This window comes from Akebia trifoliata, chromosome 15 (genome assembly GCF_017979445.1).
Source record: "Akebia trifoliata isolate Shusen 1 chromosome 15, ASM1797944v1, whole genome shotgun sequence".
Taxonomy (NCBI): domain Eukaryota; kingdom Viridiplantae; phylum Streptophyta; class Magnoliopsida; order Ranunculales; family Lardizabalaceae; genus Akebia; species Akebia trifoliata.
The window spans coordinates 1,953,495-1,979,054 of NC_141389.1; the positions used below are offsets into that span (position 1 = coordinate 1,953,495).

Consider the following 25,560-nt stretch of genomic DNA (forward strand, 5'->3'; position numbering starts at 1 on the left):
CCAAAAATCAGCTCATTCCGAAACTTCTAACCCATGTAAGACAAAACGCGTTTGTTAAAGTGTGTGGTAAAACTAAGGGTGGCGAACGGGACCCATATATATATATATATATATGGAGCATTCAGAAGCCCTAAAGAGAGCCAAACATTTTTCAAACAAAAACCCAGCCCATTCTTAAACTTCTAACCCCAATTTCCAAGTTGAAGCATCTTGGACCGTTAATTATTTGTAAATCACTTTTAATGTGGTTAGAAGTTTCAGCATAGGCTGAATTTTTGTGAGGATGATCTCCTCATCATAAAGATCATCCCCACAAGACATCAACTCATTCCCAAACTTCTAGCCTGTATATTGAAAAATGTTTTGGATCTCTTTAGGACCTCGAAAGGCAACATTCGGAGGCCCGAAAGAGAGCCAAACATTTTTTTAACTGTTTGGCTAACACATTTTTTCCTGCATGTGTTAGAAGTTTCGAAATGAGATGATTTTTGGTGAAGATGATCTCTATGATGAGGAGATCATCCTCACAAAAAATAAAAGCCCATTCCAAAATTTCTAATCCCGTCAAAACTGGTTTATAAAATGAATGTCACACAAATTTTCAACTTATAAACTGGGTTCCAAGTTTCATAATGGGCTGATTTTTTGAAATAATGATCTCTTCATCATAGAAATCACTCTCACAAAAAAATCAGTCCAATATGAAACTTTTAGCCTATATATTGAAAAATATTTGACACTCTTTAGGACCTCTAAACACACCCTTATATATATATAGGGTCCCATTTAGGTGCTCACTGTTCAGCCAATACTTTTTGTTCTATATGGGTTAGAAGTTTCGGACTACACTGGTTTTTTATGAAGATGATTTTTATGATGAAGTGATCATCCTCACCAAAAATCAGCCCAATCTGAATCTTCTAACCCTATCAAAAGTGATTTACAAAAAATAGATAGTCTATGATTCTTCAACTCATAAATATGGGGTTAGACGTTTCAAAATGAGCTGATTTTTGGTGAGGATGATCACTTCATCATAAAAATCATCTTCATAAAAAACTAGTGTATTCCGAAACTTCTAACCCATATAGGACAAAAAGTGTTGGCCGAATAGTTAGCACCTAAATGAGACCTTATATATATAAGGGTGTGTTTAGAGGTCCTAAAGAGAGTCATATATTTTTCAATATATGGGCTAGAAGTTTCGTATTGGACTGATTTTTTTGTGAGGGTGATTTCTATGGTGAAGAGATCATTGTTTCAAAAAAATCAGCCCATTATAAAACTTCGAACCCAATTTATAAGTTGAAAAATTGTGAACCATCATTTATTTATAAACCAGTTTTGATGGGACTAGAAATTTTGGAATGGGCTTTTTTTTTTTGTGAGGATGACCTTACCGTAGAGATCATCCTCACAAAACATAATCCCATTATGAAACTTCTAACCCATGTATTGAAAAATGTTTGGCAAACGCTTCCCATATATATGTATATAGGACAATGTTTGGTTGCAAAATTGGGACCCAAAGTTTTATCTTATATGTGTTAAAAGTTTCATAATGGGCTGATTTATTTTGTGAGGATGATCTCTATGGTGAGGAGACCATTCTCACAAAAATCCAGTTGATTCTGAAATTTATAACCCCATCAAACTTGGTTTACAAATTAACGGTAAAAAATAACGGTCCACAATTCTTCAACTTATAAACAAGGGTTAGAAGTTTCAAAATGGGTTGATCTCTTGTGAGAATGATATCCTCAGTGTAGAGGATGTCCTCAGCGTAGTATAGGATAAAATACTTTAGCTAGGAGTTTAGCTATGTATATATATAATATAGGGTGGCATTTGGAGGCCCTAAAGAGAGAAACATTTTTTCAATGTATGGGTTAGAAGTTTTGGAGAGTCAAACATGTTTTGTGAGAGGAGATCATCCTCACCAAAAATCAGCCCATTCCGAAACTTCTAACCCCATCAAAAAGTGGTTTATAAAAATCGGACGGTCCACAATTTTTCAACTTGTAAACTAGGGTTAGAAGTTTTGGAGTGAGCTAATTTTTGGTGAGGATGATCTCTTCACCATAGGGATCATTCTCACATAAACCAGCCCATTCTTAACCTTTTAACCCCTATTTTAACAAATATTTGGCTCTCTTTAAGGCCTCTAAACGCTTCTCATATATATTTAAAATTCTTAAAATCTTGCAATATACGTCTTGTGACATTAGATCATGTTTCCAAATTTAAAGTTACTTGATTTGGAAGGAAAGCAAAAAATACTTATTTAATATTTCTTTTTTGGGTCTAATCGATTTGATCTGCAAGTTGGACCATTTTGACCAACCCTGTCAGTCATACGGAAGAACAATCGGTTCGATTTTTAAAACATTTCACGCATCCACAATAGTGCTATGCTACACAAAATTATTGTCACTTACTGGTTTGGCTCGATGTCTAATGACATTGAAACTATCCAAATACCCTAGAGAATCCTAGCCATTCAAAGTAACTGGACCGGAATTTTAATAAGGATTTGTTTTTGTGGTTGCCTTCTTCATCATCGCTGCCAATGTTATTGTTGATGATGGCCTACTCATCTTGTTTATTAATCTTAGTTTCATTATTTATATTCATCAACATATACATACATCATCTATGCTTTATCTTGGCAATGTGAATCTTGTTTAGAGGTTCAACTCTAACTCTAGCCATATCTTCAATTCAATAATGTAATTGACCCTGAGTGATAATCGCTGCTAACCTCATTTTAGTGCCTAATTTCTTCTATAACACTCTCTATTAGAGGTCACACTAGTGTTTTGATCAGACGTAATGCTCACCGCCATGGTTTCTCACCGCCTGTTACTTCTGTAGCCTTACGTGATAGGGGTTAACTTCCTAGTCAAAAGGAGTACTGCTCTATCTTTTTAGGGCAACCAAACATGGGTTTCTTACGGTCCAATAGGCAAATACCTAAGCTGGGGTTACTTCGTGACCTAAAACAGCTTTATTTTAGTGGAGATCCTCGAGAAAATGCACAGCTTAAACAGTTCATTTTTTACTAGGGGCTCATTCGAGAGGCTCAGGTAAAGTCATCCTTTCCTATTCAATTCAACCGTAAGGTATAGTTGGACTGATTGACCCCGGCACGACTAGTTGCTTATTGGCATCCGTAGATGAACAAGATTGGTTGACTTCCAAATAATCGACCTCATTCAAACTTGTTTTCCTGAGTGGGGTTCTTGGCAATAGATGATTTCATCGAGATATGAATAAAAAAGCATCTATGGTGTCTACACATTTTGATGTCAGGATGTGCGACATGATGTACAATTTTGAGGTCACTCCAGCACCACTCTTAATTTTATTCTCTTTCATCTTCTACCCTTACCAATATTACCCTTCAACGTTATTATCTTTCCTTTTCTCCCCCGTTTGTTAATAGATCTCTCCAACGTTATTACTTTTTTTCCCTGTTACCATTTTAATCGCGAAGACTTTTTAATAATACCCTTCAACCTTATTATTTTTTTCTCTTTTACCCCTTAACTCCAAAGAAGATCCCATTTCGTAGGCACGGGTGATTAACATATACATGACATCATCTAATACACTTTGACTGTACTGGTATGTTGCAAATTATTTGGTGAAATCAATTTTATGGGTGCTTGGTTACACAATGTAAATGATTGGCATTGTGAAAAATTTGCATGCACCACTTAACTTAAGAAATTTCAAAAAATGATAGGAGGGACAAAAGTACGCAAAACATTTGCCATATTATTTGACTCCAACCTATGCATATCAAAATCATTAAAATATCCCTTACAAATAAATAATCTTACAAAAATATCCTCAATACTTGTTATTGCAATATACACACATTTATGAAAATACCCTTCATCAAAGATTCATTAAATTATATATTAAAATAACATAAATACCCCTCATCAAAGAAAATTTTAAATTTATAAAAAAATAGCCAATGTACTTGCCATAATAACATGAATATGAATTCACAAAATACATCTCATCAAACAAATATGTACTTGTGTATGAAAACTATAAAACTACCCCCTCACCAATGTTTTTACAAGAATAATCTTCATCATGAAAGTACTCTTGTAAATTCATATACATGTTATTGTAACAAGTATTCAAAGTATTTTTTATATTTTCAAAAACTTCTTTACTATAGATATTCTTGTAATTTCATATGCATGTTAATGTAACAAGTATTGAGGATACTTTTGTAAATTAAATATTTTCTTTGATGAGGTCAAATAAGTTAAAAGTTATTTTCATGTTTTATTTTAACAACAAATCATTGCAAATTTTTTACATTACTAATATAAGTTATCAAGCAAACAGGACAAAAAAAAAAAAAAAAGGATTTCGCAAAAGATTTCCCGATGGTTATCTAACGATAGTAAAATTTTCCCCACAAAGTAGTAGGTCCATGCAAAGATTGTGTAACACAAAAACTTTTGACGCATCTTCAACCACAAGTAAAATATGTTTTAAGAAATTTTTGCATTTGTAATTGATTTAAATTATACCAATCGTAGTCATAATTTTTTAATATTTGCAAATTGTAGTATTAGGGTTTTTTTATTTATAATTATGATAAATCCGAGCGACTACAGTTACAATCAAGGGACCCAGAATCAATCAAGGAGAAAGAAACATCACGTGGGCGAAAAATAAAATAAGAGAAAATAAATAAAGGTAAGAGTACAGACAGAATCATTAGGACTCTAAGACTTAGGACCACTTCAATTAACAAAAAGAAATTGACCTATCTGAACTTGAAGAAATATCAGCCACACCCATATATGAAGTTGTGAACGAGGGAGACAGTTTAGGCAGAGTTCCTTAATGGGTAGGTGTTAACATGCGCTTGGTGTCCCATCAGTAGTTAACTGAATCAAAAGTATAGTGTGACTTTCGACCTGCACATTGTAGTAGTCAATGCCATAGTCAATCTGGAGACACCCCTGGATGCATTTTCAAACTAATGACATCTATACCCTTGATATTGGTCTTCTATGAGACACTAACTGAAAATAACAAAAATACATTGCTTTGCCAAGAACCCGTTATCCCATCGATGGGTATTTCTTGAAAGTTTTTGCCATTTGAATCATTAAGTTTCACAATACCTCAAAATTTTCGTGTGATTTTTCTCTGAAACTCTGAAGGTTCCATCAAAAAGAGTTTGGGATTGAGTCATTTGGTCCTTTCCAATTTTTTTTGAAAACAAGGGTCAAGACGAAGGGTGTCAGCTACAAAGAGGTTTGGAATCATGATTTAGAATATCAGAATGTGACTCGATATGTTTGGGAATCGGTTAAGATAGACACGAAACATTCAATGTTTCGAGAATGTATTAGGTATACACCGAAATGAATCGGCTGATACTGTATAGCCAAAACATTCAATCGATACGATATTTTAAACCATTAGTCCACATCAATGTAAATCAACCTAGAAATATGTCGAAAATACTCTTTAATTAAGAGTAGTCTATATGACAACTTGTTATAATCAATATCGTTACTTAAAATTTAGAAGTAATGAAAATGAATTCATTTGAGAAAATGTAGTAGATCTAATAGGAGATAAACTAAGAGATGATAGTCGATTGACATAGTTTGAGCATATTCAATGAAAGCCAATTACAACCCCATTTAGGGGTTGGCATCTTGAGAATTTAATATCCAAAAGAAAGTAGATTGAGAGTAAAAGCTGATATGAAAATGCTTTCAATAGCATATATGATGTGACTCTAGACACATTTGAATGGTGGAATAAGATTCCTTAACCAACTCCAAATCTTTGGATAAGGCTTTGATGATGATGAAAATTGAGAAGTCCTACAATATAGTTAGATTTGTTCAAAGAGGTGGAAGAGATTTTCAAGGTAGCACGTGACGGATTTGAAGAGACTTCATTGAGCTGCAACTTAACGAGTAGCTAGAAAAAAAGAAAAAGGAAACGTCGTGGTTTTCTAACTCCCCCTCTACTCTCCTACATGGCATGTGCATAGAACCATAGTATTTCCTCGAGATACACAGTTACATATATTTATGGGGATGTGCCGTTATTTATCCCAAGGAAAATATATCGTTCCACATCGGGAGAGTAGAGGGGGGTATCTTTATTCAAAAGAAAAAAAAAAACTTTATGCCTCAGTAAAAGAAGTTAATTGGAGAAAATCTACGTTCTCGCCTCTAAGGTGTGATTTATCAACATAACTATCTTGATAGCCTAAAATTCTCAAGTGATCTAGCCATCAACTCGAGTGCTAAGATTCCAACCATCAAATTCTCCCTCTCTCTTTCATAACCAATTCCTTTATATAGTTCAGAAAAGGGGCGTGGTCATTTAAAAATAGAAGGGTTACCCACACTCCAAGCATCATATGTAATTTCGTTGTTCGGAGTACAATAAAAAGTTTGGTTTGGCAATATAAGCTGGATATTGTAATTTATTCTAATTTATCTTGTGATACAATGTGATATCCATGAAAACACATCTCAACAAATACCAATTTTGGGGTCATTGATGCACATTTGGACAATAAAATTCAATAACAAGAGGAAAAAGAAACAAGGATAAGTAAGCTAAAAGATGAATCTGATATAGAACAGATTATACTCCAACGAAACAGATAGCCACTAGCACCTGATATAGCATACACAATGAATAATTGATGTAAAAGTATTGCTATAAACAATGGTAGAGCTACATAAGGACGAGTGGGGACTATAACTCCACTGAAGTTTGAAAAAAAAAAAAAAAAAATAGTTCTATAGAGGTGGATATATCTGTCGTTATAAATGATGAAATCCGCCGCTATATACCTCAACATCCCCCAACTAGATGTCTTTTAATTATTTGAAATTGTATTTTTAAGGAAGGGCTTGAGCTTTTTTATTTATTTATTTATTTAATTTAAACTCAAATCAAACTCAGACTATGAAGGACGATCGATCTAACTTGAAAGAGGTTCAACCAAAAAGGGAAAGTATATAAAATGCTTATGGTTTGTAGTATAACCCTCATTGTGTTCAAATTTAGCATCAGGATTTCATACAAATGTTCGTAAACTAATTTGAATGTGTATTAAATATGTTAAATCTAAAAGGTGAAATGCCCCAATCATGAATGTTATCTTTAACTCTTGCCCTACAAGTTTAGCAAATGGTCTATCCAATTTGAGCAGAAGCTCTAATAATAAGTTATTTATAATAAATAATCAAACTCATCCAAAATGTAGGAATCATTGCATTTTGAAAAATATGTGTGTGTAGAGGATCCAATCCCATGTAATGATAAGTCATATTGAGTTCAAATTTAGCCCCCACTGATAGAAAATCCTAGCTCCGCCCCCTGGCTACTAAGACCTATTTTGATCACCATAGCCGATACTTTTTTTTTTTTTCCGTGGGTGTGGGTGGGGGTGGGTCAGTGGCCAGCAAGGTGAAGGTGGGTTCAAAAAGGTTTGAGCCCAATTCATGGTATCAACATTCCTAGGCCTTACCAACTCAGCTAAGTTTGACACATTTCGCCATGTCGATGCTAAACAGCATAGTCACAAAATTCTCTGAATTAGGGATTTACTGATTAAATAGGTTAATTGGCGAATTAATCTATGATTACTCAATTAATTGTGGGAACGTTGGTAATATATTTACCCTTCACTTTCAAAATTTTAATTTTTTCAACATTCAAACATCAAATAAAAAAGATAAGGTTTTTGAGATGATAGGTTTTGGTAAGAAACTCAAAAACATATTTTGTATCATCTCTGAAATTTGGTTGATATTTATGAAAGTTTCTCAAATTTATTTGAATTAACCCGAGACAAACCTCCACTGGATAATTATCGAATATGAACTTTGTTACCATGCTAAGTAACACTCAAAATTTGCGTACATTTTTCACAATCATGGCCAATTCCTTAAAATAAATAAATAAAGAAAGAAAAAAAAGGACGAAGTGTGAACGATTTTTCCACAATGAAGTCTGATAAGTGAGATCTCGAGTAAGAATTTACATGTCTCTCGGGGTTACAACCAGGCTATGTTTGAAAGACTACTACTACTAATAAGAATAATAATTCATTGAATCTACCATTGTTACCTATGTGCCAATTGTCAGAATAATCCGAAAGATGGAGTACAAGGGAAAATTCCACCAACCCGTTAATCCAAATAAACCGATCGCCACTCAGATAGTTAACATTGAGGCTTTTAGCAGAGATTTAGGGGATAGGCCATTAAAAGCTTCATTTGGTGTGAAGCACTCCAATAGTGAACTTAAAAAATCAGGCTAACCTTACTAACTTAGAAAGATTTCAAATCTTATTGAGGGTCTTGAGCTCACATTGTGGTATCCCCACAGAGTTGTAGAGGGCAGAATTTTAGAAACTCGGGAAAAAAAATTAGAAAAAAAGTTAATTTTCACTGTTGAATTTTAATTTAAAATTTGGGAGTTCGGTAGTCATCCATTTTCAACATCTTGGATGAAGTCCAAATTAGATTTAATTTTTATTTTTTAATATGAGTTCTTCCATGAAATCTAGAAGGTTGGATTGTCAATGTGGTAATCCATATGAGCCTGACGACCCTTAGTAATATTTGAAACTTACTTAGTTAGTATAAAAGCAATTTTCTCATGTAAAACATGACTGTTGGGATTTGAGTTTTACTCAAATTCATCTTCAATGTGACTCTGAATAAAACTCAATGTGATATAACTTTGAGTAAAGGATTGAAAAGTAGAAAAGTACAAATTTGCTCGAAATTTAACTATGAGTATGACTTTGATCGTAAGGGCTGGAGATGGCCTAAAAGCATGTAAAGTCTCTTAAGGGGATTATCGTCAAACAGTTAATCTACAAATATTAGGAGAGAGAGAGAGAGAGAGAGAGAGAGAGAGAGAGAAGGCGAGGGTTGATGGTGTGGGCCATCCAGTTGTAAAGGGGCCGGGCTTTAGCCCAACTTAGACCATTTTGGACAGGGCTTTAGATAGTTTTGTCAGGCCTTTTTTAAAAATCGGGCTAGCTAAGTGGAATTCATATTTAGGGCCTGACCCATTGACAACCATAACTTGACATCCTATGGGAAGGGAGTCAATGGGCTGTATTCACCAAAAAATGGGCCTGCAATTGATTGGGGTTGTGGGGTTGGCCGAACAAATCATGTTCATTCCACCCTATAGAAAGTCAAGTCTTTTGTTATTAAAAGTGAGTTTATATCTGTTTTCACCATCCCAATTCACATTTTTTTGAGGCGGTACTCTTGTCGCTGTTATATGACCTTGAATGGGAACATTTCTTCTAATTGGAGATGTAATCAACATTCATTGAACATGCCCAAACAACTTTAATAAACTTTCTCTTGGTTTATTGTCCATTCGAGTTACTCTTACATTTTCTAGAATGTTAGTTATTATTATTAACCTTATGATTTTTTTTTTATATATATTATTATTAAGAAGAGTAGGTTTGGACTTAGAATACATATCGTTTTAGAAACCCAACCCAACGAGTTAGGTGTATATCATAATAGAGTCATATTTTTTGACTCGAAAATTTTCATTCAGTCTGTACATGGCAAGCGCACAAAACCATAGATCTTTTTTCTTCGAGATACACAAGGAAAAAGATCAACGGAGTACAGACCAAGTGAAAATTTTCAAGTCAGAAAATCATTAGCGATCATAATTTTAGTTTTAACCCTCATGCGGCAAAATGCAAGATAAGAATTATAACTCTTTAAAAAAAAAAAAAAAAGATAAAGACTTATCACCTTTAATAAAAAATCAGTATCATTGACTAGCGACGGGATAACAACGAATTTGAAATTTGTCTAAAATACCCTCCCTAGCCTAAAACTACTAAAACTCCATTGCAATCTTACAATAGTCATATAAAATCAAGCTTTAAAAATCTCATTTGGTGCAATAAGTGATGGTGAAAGCTTCCAGCTAAGTTCCTACACATATTTGAAACACAAAAATACTAATTTCAACTCTCAAGGTACTTGTGACCTAAGAAAGTTGTTTGAAAATTAATATATATACCTATCAACAACAAAAAATTTAGGGAGATTTACACATACCCCTCCACATTTTTCTGAATATTTGATATGTACCCCTTGACCTTTGTCTAGATTGAAAGAGTACTAGAAAATGACCTAATTGCTCTCATCTTCAACCTCTTGCCAAAAATCTGCAATCTTCAAGATCTTGAACCTTTAAAATAAATTATTTCTAACTTGTTCAACCTAATTTTCAGTGTAATAAGTTTGATAAAAAATGAGGGTATCTAAAATATTCATCAAAACATGGTGGGCTTATTACTTCATTTCTCATAAGTGACATCCATCATCCCCAGTGACAAACCTAAAACCAAGTATTATACATTATATAAATGCTTGGCTTGGATGTTAGGATCTCCCAATTATATATTAATATAAGCAATATTAATACGTATTTTATTGATTCGTAGGAGGCAACAAATTATTCGACTCAATCGAGTTTCCAAAGTTTTCAACATAACTTCAAACTAGTCTTCTTTATAAGAAGAATAAAAGCGAAATGTGCCTTGGTTCGTTCGAATGAATCAATAATGCATGACAAAGATGTTGTACTCAACCGTGGCATCCCCTGTGCTAAGATTCACTTTGTTAGTCCTGGCTTGAGCGTATCCCCGAGCAAATCGGAAAAGTCCACTCCCTCCAATCACTGGCATCTCTCTTACCTTCGAGAACACTGTATTCCTCCCTAGTATCGTTATCGTGCTCCCATTATACTTCCCTTCCATGAAAGCAAAGTTCATGGCCATTAGCAAGCCAATTTCACTTTGCGATGCCAAGGTGTACAATCCTTGAGCCCTTCCAATTAGCTTTGAACTCATCTTAGGCCCTTCTGTCAATGGATCATCAATCACATTAATTGTACCAAACCCTGTCGTCGATGTGTTTTTTGATGGTGACACGACTGAGATCGATGTAGGGCTCTTACCGCTTTGGATGTCGTGCCAATAAAAATGAAAGTGGCTGAGTTTCTCTTTCTTGAAATCTATCCCAATTTTACTCATAGTTCTAGTATAACTTTGGGATTTTCCATCAACAGCAACAAAGTAAATGAAGAAGAATAGGAAGAAAAAGATGAATGAAAAAGCCAACTTGGGAAGAATTCTAGCCATAAGGACATAAGGGGAGTTAAGGAACATAAGAACATAAGGGTGTATGTAAGGTGAGAGGTAGTTTTCTTGATGTAATTGAGAAACACTAATTAGAGATTGAATTAGACTCAAAGTCACAACTTTTACTTCAATGGAAAGAAAGCCCTTGAATAATTTGTGCTTGGGTAAATTTACCATCAAGTAGACATGGTTGGTGGAATTGCATTATCAGTAAATAGGGCTTTACCTACCTAACTCAAGGCTTTGGGGTGTGAATGGTTTGGATCGGGGCAGGTTTGGGCCATACCTCGGCATTCGGACCAATTTGATGGTTGTGGGAAAGAGAGTGGGGAAGGATCAAAACCGAGAGGCCAATTTGATAAGGATCCAATAAGGTTAATTATGGATTCATCATGATCCAATCCAAACCTGATCCTATTGACAACCCTAACTTGGATCTTGTTTAAGTAATAATTATGAAGCATTATGACCTTATCTTAGGTACATGTTTGAATTGGTTTAATTGATTGTTGGAGATAAAAGTCATTTTTAAGTTTGATATTATAATTTTTATAATCCTTATATCATTAAATATAAATTGTGGCAACCATATCAAATTAAACTCCAATTGGGTTTGAATAAATTGGTAAATAGTAATATTAGGCATAGAGGAAAGTATTTTTAGAATTGGTAAAAACATGGGATGTCTAGATTTTATAACATAAGAAATATTCAAAGGATTATTTCAGTAATTCGATAAAAAAAATTTTGAAGCAATCTTCTCTAATAAAAACTTATCTTTAATTCCATCAAATTCTCTCAAACATTAAAAATAAGAAGTTGATCTGGACATTTCACCATCCCTTTATATATATATTAAACAATTTGATTTGTTTAATTCATTCTAATTCTGTTGGTAGTTCTCTTTCTTTTAGCCCTGGAAGTAACCTGTTGCAGAAACGATCAACTTCAAAATATTACCTTTCACTAACTTGTTATTGTCACCCGAACTTTTACCTATTACACCCCAGTTAAAAATAAAGGAAACAAGTGAATGTGCCGAGAACAGATAATCTTTAATTATTATTTTTACTTATTACACCCCAATTTTTACTGTTTGAAGAATGTGTTTTAATCTTTAATTAGGATGTGATAAATAATTAAAGAAATTGGAGTGCACAATAATATAATCAGTATGTGCTATTGTAAAATTACTTAATTGATATAATCCAAAATTCGCAAAATAAATGAATAACTACTTGAATGAAGTTGAAGTAATACCCGATTTGGAAAATATGTTAGTTGAGGACATTGAGTCATGGTTTTTAAACTCGTCCAAGACCGAGACGTATCGCCCGAGTTAACTCGGTATTAGAGTTGAACGAGACCAACTCACAAAGTCATTTTTTTGATTGAATTTTACATCTCACATACAATTTTTCGAGTTATCTTACGAGATGTCTCAAACGTATAGCAAAACTCGTCCGAGACGACTCGATATCAGAGCTGAACGAGACGAGACGCGATACCGAGTTTAAAAACCATGTATTGAGTGGAAGAAACATTAAATGGTATTTGAGGTTGTATGTTCTCTCTTTTTTCTTTTTTCTTTTTCTTTTTACCGCAACCTTTTTTGAGTAAAAGATTTTGTGAAAATAATGAGATTTGATTATTTTTCGTGATTTACAATCACCCTTAATAGGGTTCATATAGAAAGACAATTCTAACATATTCAATTCTAATCTAGTAAGATTCAATCCTCTAATCAAATCCCTAATAATACGAAATTTATCTTAATCCTCACATGACTCGCACTCAAACTCATGGCAATTGAAGATCGATGTAAGTTTGACAAAATTTGAACTCTTGAATCCACTTCTTTCATCTTGTTAGATAAAACCTCTTTGCCAAATCCGTGTTGCCAATGAAGAATCATTGACTGTCAAATGTATGATGTTAAAGAATTTATGCAATTGAAATCCATTTTGCCAATTGTATAGCAAGTGCATACCCAAGAAAATGTGTATCCAAATACATAGCAAATGAGGAGCAAATAGTTCTACTCAAATAGACCTTAATGGGCCATGATCGATTTTGACTAGACCAAAATCTGAAGGATTTTATGAGATTTGGCATTTATGGACCATGATAAGCTTGATAAAAAAGGATTCAGAGGCTCAAAATATGATAAAAAGAACTTGCTCAATCAAAATTATGTGGTTCTTAGACAAAAAAGAGCTTGATCACTTTGGATTTAGAGCCTCTTTGGCAAAATTAGATTTTAAGAGGGGAGAGGGGAGAGGGGAGAGGGGAGAGGGGGGGGGGGGGGGGGGGGGGGAATCTAGGTTGTGTTTTTGCAAAGGGGTAAGAATGTGGATTTGTAAAACACATGATTGACCCTACGAAGCCAGTTCTATCTTCTATGTCATTCAAGGTCATCTGTATGATGAAATGCCCAAAAGAACTAGTATGTAGAACTAGCTAAAGATGGTCAAGTTCTTTATTTTCTACTCCTTTCTAACCTTCTTTAGAGTAACACAATTTTTTACATATTTCTCTACCATCTTTCTTATGCAACCAACTTTTTCAGATACTAAGTCCCACACTTACACCATAAATGCTATAAAAATTGCATGTATGATTAATTGATTCAAATTCCATGTCAATGATTGGTACCTCATTGCTCACTTTATTTTTGTATCAAACTGTAGCTTTTGTCGGACTTCACCATCTTCTTCATTTTTTGTTTCACTCTCATCTCCAATTTCACTATTTGAGTCCTCAAGAAATAAATCTCCAGGCCCACATGGATTTGGGTGTGAGTTTTTTTATTAATTTCTGAGATATTGTTGGAGAGGATGTTTGCGAAGCAGTGTTGGATTTCTTTAAAAAAGGGAAATTGCTGAAGGAAATCAATGCTACATTAATTTGTTTAATTCCCAAGGAAGAGAATGCCAAGCGTCGTGAAAAATTCAGACCCATTGCCCTTTGTGATTTTATCAATAAGATCATTTTCAAAATTTTAGCAAATAGGTTAGCCGTTTGTCTACCAAATATTATTTCTTCTAATCAATCGGCTTTTGTTAAGGGGGAGAAAAATTCAAGATAATATCCATCTAGCCCATGAAATGGTCCATAATTATCATTCATTTAAATCTCTTGAATCCTTTTGTGCTAAAATTGATATTAGAAAAGCATATGATTGTGTTAATTGGGGCTTTTAGAAATCAATTCTTTTTCAATTAGGTTGTCCCCCTGTTTGGATAGACTAAGTCATGGAATGTGTGTCCACTCTAAGTTTTTCAATTCTTATTATGACACTTCTTATGGGTTTTTCAGAAGTGAAAGGGGTCGGAGATAAGGTGATCCTCTATCTCTCCTTATCTATTCACATTGATTATGGAAGCATTTTCTTGTATTCTTAGTCAAAATTTTTTTTCAAATCAGTGGAGTATTACTAGAATTTCTGGTATCCCAAGTGTTTCACATCTGATTTTTGCTAATGACATCCTAATTTTGTCTAATAATGATGTATCTTCAGTATCATCTATTCAAGATGTTCTGAATTTATTTTAAAATGTTTCTGGTCTTCAAGTAAATGAAGCAAAGTGTCAGGTATTCTTTAATGATTCATACAAAAATTAGAACCTTATTCTATCTATTCTTGGATTTTCGAAAGGTATTCTACTCATCAAATATTTGGGGCTTCATTTATTTTCATCAGATTATCACATACTCTTTGTCAACCTCTGACTGATTGAATTTCTAAAAAGGTGGAGGGTTAAAGAGCGAACCTGTTGTCCTATGCAAGCAGACTAAAATTAATTAAATCAGTGTTATCTAGTTTTCAAGTCTATTAGTTTACCTCTTTCAATATTCCGGTGAGTGTCTTAAAAAAAATAAAAAACATTCTCAACAATTTTTTGTGGAGGGATCCTTCTGTTGTGTGGTCTAATCATCCTATTAGTTGGGCAAGAGTGTGCAAACCATATGAAAAAGGTCTTGACATTCGACGCCAAAGGGAAATAAACAAAATTAGAATGGTTAAGTTGTTTTGGAGAGTGGGAAAAATAAAGCTTTTTGGTTGGACTACATGAGGAAGAGATATGTGGGGGATTCAAATATTTGGGGATGTCAACCTCCGAATAATGCTCCTTGAGTATGGAGAGGCATTTTAAGGGAGAGAGAATTTGTTCGAAAGCATGTTCAATTTTTAATTGACAATGGGGAAGACATTATATTTGGAGATACCCTTGGTTACAAGAAGGGAACATAATTTCAAGATTTGGCAATCAAATTATTAATCAATTCGATAGTCATTTAAATGCAAAGATTCGGGATTTTACTAACAATAAGAGGTGGATATTCCCAAGACCATATAATGATCGAATGAAATTAGTCATTGATCATATATTATCCACGCCAATTTCGAAGATGTTGGTGAGGGATAGAATTGTTTGGAGCTTAACATCAAATGGTCAATTCACATCGAAAATAGCTCATGAGACATTACTTGAAGGGCAAAGCTCAATTGGATGGAAGGTAATTATATGGAATAAGAATCGTATTCCAAGATTTTCTTTTATTTCTTGATTAGATGTACAAAAGAAATTAGCTACAGTTGAAAATCTGAACATGGAGGGGTTCAAATAGGTGTTATGATGTTTCCTTGTGCGGCAACCATCAAGAGACAAATGACCATCTATTTTTCTCTTCTCATATACTCAATGGATTTGGAACCAATGCTCGAGGAAGTTTGAAATTATTAGAGTTGGAACGGGGTCGATAGAGGATGAAGTTTGAGTTATTAAGTGTATGTTTTCAGTGTAAACATATGACGCAAATGTTACATTCAACGTTCTGTGAAGTAATATACTATTGCTAGAAGGAACGGAGTCAAAGAATATTTACGAAACTTATAACTCCAAAGGAAATAGTGCTGAAATAAGTGGGAGAGGCTATGCTAAATTGTTTCGATGGGGCAGTTATTAATGTCGACTCTAGGAACATTAATGTGCAGATTGTGAATAATGGCGATGCAACTATTTAGTTGTCAAATTAGAGATTAAACACTTTTTTTGTGTGTAAACACCCCATTTTTGCATCTGCCTAATTCAACAATTTGTTACTTGGTTGCGGTGAATTCCTAATGATGAGCACAAAAAACTCGAAGATTTGCGAGTACTATCCCCAATCTCTTCAATTCTAGTCTTTCATCTCATCTATTTGTTACAACTTGACATAATAATTTACGCACGCTTAGGATCACTATACCTTACACCCAATTTAGCAAACACGTACGTTTAGACTCGCTACACAGTTTGATAACTTAAAAACATTGTGACGCTAGGAAAATACGACCTCGAGACTTAGAAATAATCATGTGTGACTGAAAGAAACTTCACGCAAAAATTCGTAAAAATCAGTAAAAATTACCAAAATGACGAAAATACCACTCATGAATTTCGGACTTCCGAAAAATCTCGAAAATACCCCCATTGCACTCAGAATATGATTTAGAATCTAATGAGACCCAAATCGATGAAAACAAATAAATTTATGAGAAATCACAAAAATGACCGAAATGCCCCTCAATGCCAACTTTAACCTAAAGACCCTGATTATTAGGAAAACATAAAGAAAATAAAATAATTGAAATTCGAAATCAAATTTAAATTAAAAATTAAACAATTAAAATTCAAATTAAAAATTAATCGATCAAATTAAAAATTAAATTAAAATTAAAATCCAATCAACCAATAAATGAAAATCAATTAAAATCCAATCGACCAATCAAAGCAAAATTAAAATTAAATACTAATTGACCAACTCAAATTAAAATTCCATTGAAACCTAACTAAATTAAATCAATAAATTCAAAATTCAAAATCGAACTTAATCAATCAATCAAGATTAAAAATAAAACCAATCATTCAAGATTAAAATAAAATCATCCAAGGTTAAAATCAAAATTTAATCATATTGAAAATAAAAAAATAGGAACTCATTAACAAAAGATCATTAAAACGAGTAGTGTGGGATCACCTCTCCCATTCTCTTAAAAAAAGATCATTAAAACGAGTAGCGTGGGATCACTTCTCCCATTTTCTTTATAAAAAAAATATGGTTAGAAAAAAAAGAGAAAACGTAAAAATTAAAAAAAAAAAAAAAAAAAAAAAAAAAAAAAAGAAGAAGAAGAAGAGAGAAAATTAGAAGGTTTTTTCATATAAAAAGAAAGAAACTCTCTCTCTCTCTCTCACTCTCTCTCTCTTTCTCTCTCAAAAGACTTTGGCTGCTCAACTCCAGCTCCCTCTCCTGCTGCCACATAGCTCCCCCCTTTCTCTGATCTCTCCTTTCTCTCACGACCTCTTCTTTCCTTTGGACTGCTCCTCTTCTCTTGAGCGCAACAACAACTTTTCTCTCTCTCTCTCTCTCTCTCTCTTTGACGTCCTCTACTCAACAAGAACACTCACTCTTCTCCAATGGTGGTGGCTGAACGTGCTCCCTCTCATTGCTGCAACCTTCCTCTTTCTTCATCCCTCTTTCCATGTTGCACCAACGCCCCAACTCCCTCTCATTGCTGCAACCTTCCTCTTTTTTCCTCTCTCTCTCCCTGTTGCACCAACGCCCCAGCTCTCTATCTGATTTTCTCCCTCTCACCATGTTTTAAAAGAAAAAAGCTTCTCCTTTCCATCTCAGGCACCACGTTTTGAAAGAAGAGCATCGTCTCTCTGCTCTCACACCTCAGCGGGCTCTCTTCCTCACGTTTTCCTCTCGTTCAACTCGTTCTTTCTGTTCTGGACAGCAAGAAAAAAGAACCAAAAAAAAAAAAGGGAGAAGAAGAAAGAGGAGCAACTTACTTGTCCCTTCTCAAGCAGCGTACAGCTTGCTCTCCTCAACCATTCTCACTTCTCAGCCTCCTATGCATCGAAGCAGCTCCACTCTTGTGTTCTTCCTCTATTCGACACTACGGTGCCATCACTGTTTTGTTTTGTCTCTCTCGAACACAGCAGTCAGCGCTGTCTTCTTTGATGTCCCCTTCTGTTAAGAACCAAATAGCGACAGCGTCAACTCGATTTTTTTGGCTTCCTTGGAACAATCGAACAGCTGTAATCTCAATTTTATCCGCGGCTACCAAAGTACTCGCAAGTCTGTCGAGTCATATTTGAAGGAACAATACTCGATTGTCATTCTATCGTGGAGGTAAGCTTGGTTTATTTTTGTTTATTTATTTAGTTCTATTTTTTCTTTCTCCTCATCTTCTTGTTATGTATTTTGTTAAAAGTCAACACCAGTCCAATTGCAAAAAGCCCAAACTTATTAGACAAGTCCAATTTCTAGAATCTTCATAAAGAAAACTCTAGATATTTTTAGAGCCCAATTTCTAGAATCTTCCTAGAGAAAACTTTAGATGTTTTTAGATAAAAGAAAAGTAGAAAATTCTATAATAATAGATATTTTGGTGGAAAATTCTAGATTAATAGATATTTTGATGGAAAGTTCTAGATGACAAATTGTAACCGTTAGATTAAAAATGTATTGGCACAATCCTAACCATTAGTTAATGAGGTGCCACTAGTATAAATAGGGGTGAGTTCTCTCATTTTGTATCAAGTGGTCAGAAAACAAATTGTGAGAAATCAAGTTGTAAGAAACAAGTCGAGAGGTTGTAGAAAGTGAGTGTTTGTAAAAGTTGTGTTTTTTCTTAATAGAATGTTATTCTCTTCTTCAACTTGTGAGTGGTATTTTTATTGAGGTATAGTACAAGTACTTTGTTTACTTGTTTATATTCAATATTTGTGCATTTAGAGTTGAGTACTCTAGATTTTTCTCAACAATTGGTATCAGAGCGAGGTTGCCAAGAATCGATTTTAGTGGAACTATCTTGAGTCGTAAGGAGTTTACTACTCTGCAGGATCGTTAGTCAAGCTTGTTCCGTATAGTCAAAGCTTTGTCGGCACGATGGTTGACCTTCAAGTAATTGGAGGAATCAAGAAGCTCAACAACCAAAACTATAGTACGTGGGCAACATGCATGGAGTTTTACCTACAAGGTCAAGACCTTTAGGAGATTGTCGACGGTAGTGAAGTTATATAACCAACAACAAAAGATGCCAATGGCATCTTAAGAAAATGGAAGATTAAAGCATGCAAGGCGATGTTTGCTTTAAAGACCACAATTGAAGAAGAAATGTTAAAGTACATTCGAGATGTCAAAACACCAAAAAAAGTATGGGATACTTTCACTACACTCTTTTCAAAGAAGAATGATATAAAACTACAACTTTTTGAGAACGAGCTGTTGTCAATGACGCAACTCGACATGACGATCGTCCAATACTTTCACAAGGTAAAGTCTATATGCCATGAAATTTTAGAGTTAAATTTAAATGCTGCTATTAGAGAAACCGGGATAAAAAGAATAATTATCCATGGTTTACGACCTGAATATCGAGGCTTTATGGCTGCAGTATAAGGATGGCCGACACAACCATCACTTATTGAGTTTGAAAATTTGCTTGTTAGTTAAGAAGCTTTGGCTAAGCAAATGGGAGAAGTCTCATTAAAGGATGAGGAGGAAGCACTCTATTCAAGCAAAAACAAGGGCAACTTCAAGCAACACGTCAGAGGCGGATCTAAAATGAATAATGACAAAATAAAATGTCATCAAAGAGAGGGAGGCTCTCATCTAGGGGGAGCTTCAAAGAATCGTGGTAATAGTAGAAGGTTCGATAGCGATTGCTACAATTGCGAGAAGAAAAGTCACATGGTGAAAGACTGCTAGTCTAAGAAAAAGTATGTTGAGAGTAATGCTGCTACTTCTAGTTCTAAGGAGAAAATGGAAGATGAATGGGATGCTGAAGCATCATTTGTAAAGGAAGAAAAAGAAGTAGCTCTTACAACTACATCTGAACGGATTGACTACGAGAATGATTGGATCGTAAACTTGGGGTGCTCAAATCACATGACAGGTGATAGACAGCAGTTGTAAAATCTGTCCGAGTATAAAGGGAGTCGTGTGGTGGTGACGACTGACAACTCAAGGTTATCGATAGCTCACATCGGTAAGACGATAGTCACACCTCGTTATAATTCTAACCAAGTGTTAGTTCAAGATGTCTACCATGTTCTAGGAATGAAGAAAATTTTGTTATCCGTGGATCAACTAACATCATCAAGTTACTATATCTTATTCGGTCCCCAAAATGTAAAGGTGTATCGTGACCTCAAAATCTCAGAAAAGCCAATGATGGAAGGACGACGATTGGAGTCAGTTTACGTAATGTCAACAGAGTCTGCATATGTAGACAAGACAAGAAGGAACGAGACAACAGATTTGTGGCACATGCGGTTGAGTCATGTTAGTTATTCCAAGCTAAGTATGATGGTAAAGAAGTCAATGCTTAAAGGACTTCCCCAGCTTGACGTAAGAACAGACACGGTCTGTGTAGGATGCCAGTATGGTAAAGCACATCAATTGTCATACGAGAAATCGAAGTTTAAAGCAAAAGAACCATTAGAGTTAGTTCACTCTGATGTGTTCAGGTCAGTTAAGCAACCATCAATTGGCGAAATGCAGTACATGGTGACCTTCATTGATGACTTCTCTAGATATGTGTGGATTTTCTTTATGAAAGAAAAATCTGAAACTTTTTCAAAGTTTAAAGAGTTCAAAGAGATAGTTGAAGGAGAAGTAGGAAAAAAGATCCGTTGCTTGCGCACAGACAACGAAGGAGAATATAGCTCGGATGAGTTCTATTTATACCTACAAGAATGCAAAATACATCGCCAGTATACGTGTGCGAATACACCACAATAGAATGGTGTAGCAAAAAGAAAGAATCGACATCTTGTAGAAATTTCTCGGAGTATGCTCATGCAAAGAATATACCTAGAAGGTTTTGGGCCGAAACTATGAGAACAACAGCCAATGTGATCAACAAACTTCCTTAACCAAGGTTAGAATTTGTTTCACCCTTTGAGAAACTATGGGACATAAAACCTACAGTTAGTTACTTTCGAGTATTTGGATGTATATGCTATGTATTTGTTCCTGATCATTTACGTAGCAAGTTTGATAAGAAAGCAGTTAGATGTATCTTTGTTGGATACGATAGTCAGAGAAAGGGGTGGAGATGTTGTGCAACTGGAAAATGTTATACATCACGAAATGTGGTATTCGACGAAGCATCTTCTTGGTGGTCCTCAAGAAAATAGGTGTTGCCAAACTCAAGAGAATTTGAAGATAAGCTACAACAAAAGATGGAGGAGCACGCTGTCAAAATTCAACCAAGTTCAAATGAAGCTGGAGATCTGCATAATAGTGATGGTGATCAAAAGTTGACCCAGAATCCTTGGGAAACTGGTGTGTATCAACAATCAGATCATCCTGAAAAAATAGAAGTATCAATTCCACAATCACAACTAAGAAGGTCAAATAGAATTCGCAAACCAAATCCCAAATATACCAATGCAGCCAGAGTTGAAGAAGCAACCGCTAAAGAACCTAAGATATTTGAAGAAGTCACAATGCTAAAGTAAAATCAGACCTGGGATCTGGTGCTAAAGCCAAAAAATATGAAACCCATATCTTGCAAATGGGTTTACAAGATAAAGTATTCTCCAAATGGATCGATCGAGAAGTACAAGGCTAGATTGGTGGCTCGAGGGTTTTCTCAACAATATGATGAAACGTATAGTCCGGTGGCAAAACTCACAAAAGGATCGAGTACTAGCAAAGTTCAAAAAATTTCGTCGTCAGCTCGGCATGGTGTAAGGAGTAAAAGTTGGTATTGAGAGAGAGTGTTAAAAGTCAACACCAGCCCAATTGGAAAAAGTCCAAACTTATTAGACAAACTTAATTTCTAGAAACTTCATAAAGAAAATTTTAGATATTTTTAGAATCTTCCTAGAGAAAACTCTATATGTTTTTAGATAAAAGAAAAGTAGAAAATTCTATAATAGTAGATATTTTTGTGGAAAACTTTAAACTAAATAGATATTCTGATGGAAAGTTTTAGATGACAAATTATAACCATTTGATTAAAAATGTGTTGGCATAATCCTAGCCATTAATTAAGGAGGTGCCACTAGCATAAATAGGGGCGAGTTCTCTCATTTTGTATCAAGTAGTGAGAAAATAAGTTGTGAGAAATCAAGCTGTAAGAAACAAGTTGAGAGGTTGTAGAAAGTGTGAGTGTTTGTAAAAGTTGTGTTTTTTCTTTATAGAGTGTTATTTTCTTCTTCAACTTGTGAGTGGTATTTTTATTGAGGGTATAGTATAAGTAATTTGTTTACTTGTTTATATTCAATATTTGTGCATTTAGAGTTGAGTACTCTAGATTTTCCTCAACATATTTTGTGTCGATGGTCCGACATTCATTAATGTGTTCATAACTTACATATATTTTTAGCTTTTAGATTCAAGAATTTTATATATATGCATGAATTTTTTATCGCCGATTTTCTATGTGTTAGTAATTTTATATAGGAAAATTTTGCATATATGTATAAATGGGGTGATTCATTAATTTGTCACAAATCCCTAAAAGTTTTGATTTTAAAATTTCATAAAAATGTGAGTTTTTTTATTCGTTGATTTGCCACGTGTTCATAATGTTTTGATTCAAAAAATGTACGTGTATGAATTCTCGGCTCATTGATTTGCTATGTGTTCGTGAGGTTCCTAACTTAGAAATTTGACATGTGTGAATCACTAATTTATGAATTTGTTAACATGCATATTGTCCTAATTTAATAATTGTACATGATTTTGAATTTTGCCAATTTCGAAATTCATGTATGCTAATATTTTTCTGATTTGGTAATTTTACATGATATTGATTTTCATCAATTTTGAGATTCATGTACTTGGTGACTTTGTGCGACATTGAAGTTTGCCTATTTGTTTAGTTACCATGTGCTCGTAATTTTCCAATTTGGAAGATTTTATAATTGTAATTATTATTTTGGAAAGTCCATTTTTAGAACTTTTATATATGGGAATTTGATAATCTTCTATTTTGGGAAAACACGAATTCATAAATTTCTAATTTAGAGATTTCGCATTTTAGTAATTTTCCAATTTAGAAATTTTGCATTTTCCTATTTAGAAATTTCATGTTTCGAAACTGTGATTTTCTAATTTGGAAATTCTATATTTTTGAAACTTTCAATATTGGAAAGTTCATATTTCACAAATTTCTAATTGGGAATTCATCCTATACTTGTAAGTTTCTATTTAAAAAATTTTATTTTTAAAATTTTCTAATTTAGGAGTTCATCACATATTCTTAAATTTCTATTTTAGGAAATATCAAATTTCTAATTTGAAAAATTCATAAATTTCCAATTTAGAAATTTCACATTCATAATTTTTTAAGTTGAAGATTTTTACAAATTTCTTTTTTATCTAATTTGGGAATTTGCACATGTGGATTGCTAATTGACTTTTGATCATGGGACATAATTAGGGATTTTTAGCAAATTTTCTCTTGATGTGAAAAATTCAAAGAATCCTTAAAATAATTGGAGAATTTTAGTCGTAAGATTCGTTTAGTAAATCTGATATAAATTGATTATGATTGGACCCTAATTTGACTTCAGTTTTGATATGTTGACCATAAGATAATTTTATATCGTAGTAGAGACCGATCATCTTGATCGGGTGGGTTCGATGTCTAACACCTTCCGAAACTTGTAATCTAACCCCTTACCAATTTCTCTTATCCGTTGATCGATCCAGATCCATTTGAAGTTATTTGTGATTTTTAGACCTAAACTAGGTGGCAACTCCCAATTCTAAAAAAATCCCTTATTTACCAATCAGACTCCATTAAACTATTTAGTGATGAAGGGTCAAGGCGATTTCATTGGGCAACTCCGGAGGAGAATGTGGTGAAGATAAATACAGATGGTGTTAGATCTCAGCATGGTTTGGGATTTGGATTCATCGGTAGAAATAATATGGGAGGAATTCTTTTTGTAGGTTGGAGTAACACGTATGTAGAAGATATAATTTAGATCGAACTTCAAGCTATCTTAGAGGCTTTGAGATACACAAGAATGAAGAGCTTGTAGGGAATCATAATATCCTCAGATTCCTTATACCCAGTCAAATGAATTAAGGATGAAATTGATCCTTAATGGAAGTATTGTGAAATTCTGCTTAAAATTTCAGAACATGTCCAATTCTTTGTTGAATGCTCCTTTGAATTCTTTTGGAGAGAAACAAATCGGACAACGGATTTTTTAACAAAATTGGGGTCTTATTCGAATAATTTTTTTTGTTATTGAAGAAATGTGTAATGTTCCTCAAGAACTAGTGAGAATTGTAGAGAAAGATTTAATTTGTATGTACACTCGTTAGTAGTGTTTCCAGGGTGGGGTCATTTAAACTCCAACTTATCAATAATAAAAAATTATCATAAATGAGTCCTGCTTGAGTGTTGAGTGACCTTAAGATTGAAGTCAATTCTCACTTTACTGACTCAGAGGTGTGCACAAGTTATGTACACACAACCACGTCGGCAAATTAAGAATCAATGTCAATATTGAGGTCACCCCAGCATTACTCTTAATTAAAAATAGAACAATGATGAATGCACGCAATAAATCATATGCGATCTGTAAGCGGCTGATGTGGCAAGGGCATAGAATCACAGATCTTTTCCTTATGTATCCCAAAGAAAACTATTTATGGTTTTGTGCCCTTGCCACGTCATCCGCGTATAATTTATCGAGTGTATTCATCACAACTCTTAAAAATAAGACTAACGATAAATCGACAATGCAAAACATATGCGGATGACGTGGCTAGGGCACATAACCATACACACGGAAAAAGATCTATAGGTCTATGCCCTTGCCAAGTCAACCGCATATAGACTACGTATGTTTTGCCTTTGGATTTATCATGACTCTAAAAATAAAGTTTTACTTTTTAGCGATAAGCTTTCATAAGAATATTAAAAACAAAAAAGGAAAAAAAAAAAGAGTTTTAACATTCAAATCTAGACCCATTTAAACCCTAAGTGAGGTTGTTATATTCTCATCGATACTATTTATCAATGTTTTAACAATTGGACCACACTATTGGTCCAACCAGGTCCTATCATATTTTTTTAAATGTTGTTTTGGTTTACAATGAACTAGGGATTTAACAAGTTCAATCGATTTTCTCAAGAACAATGGTTCGACCTTGTGAATTGGTTCTTATGAACCATGGATTTTGCAAATTTTAAATCCTCTATATTTAAAATCTATTTTTAGGGTTTTTTTTACAAAAAAAAAAAAAAAACTAGAGAAGCTTTGAAGAAATTCTCAAGAACACGGAAAGGACTTCAAAATGTTTGACTTGTATTT

The 25,560-nt window shown here is 34.0% G+C and overlaps 1 pseudogene; it reads right to left on the reverse strand.

Moving 5' to 3' along the window:
• Window positions 1-10,484: 10,484 nt before the first annotated feature.
• Window positions 10,485-11,260, reverse strand: LOC147383854 (dirigent protein 22 pseudogene; annotated as a pseudogene).
• Between the last annotated feature and the right edge of the window lie 14,300 nt (window positions 11,261-25,560).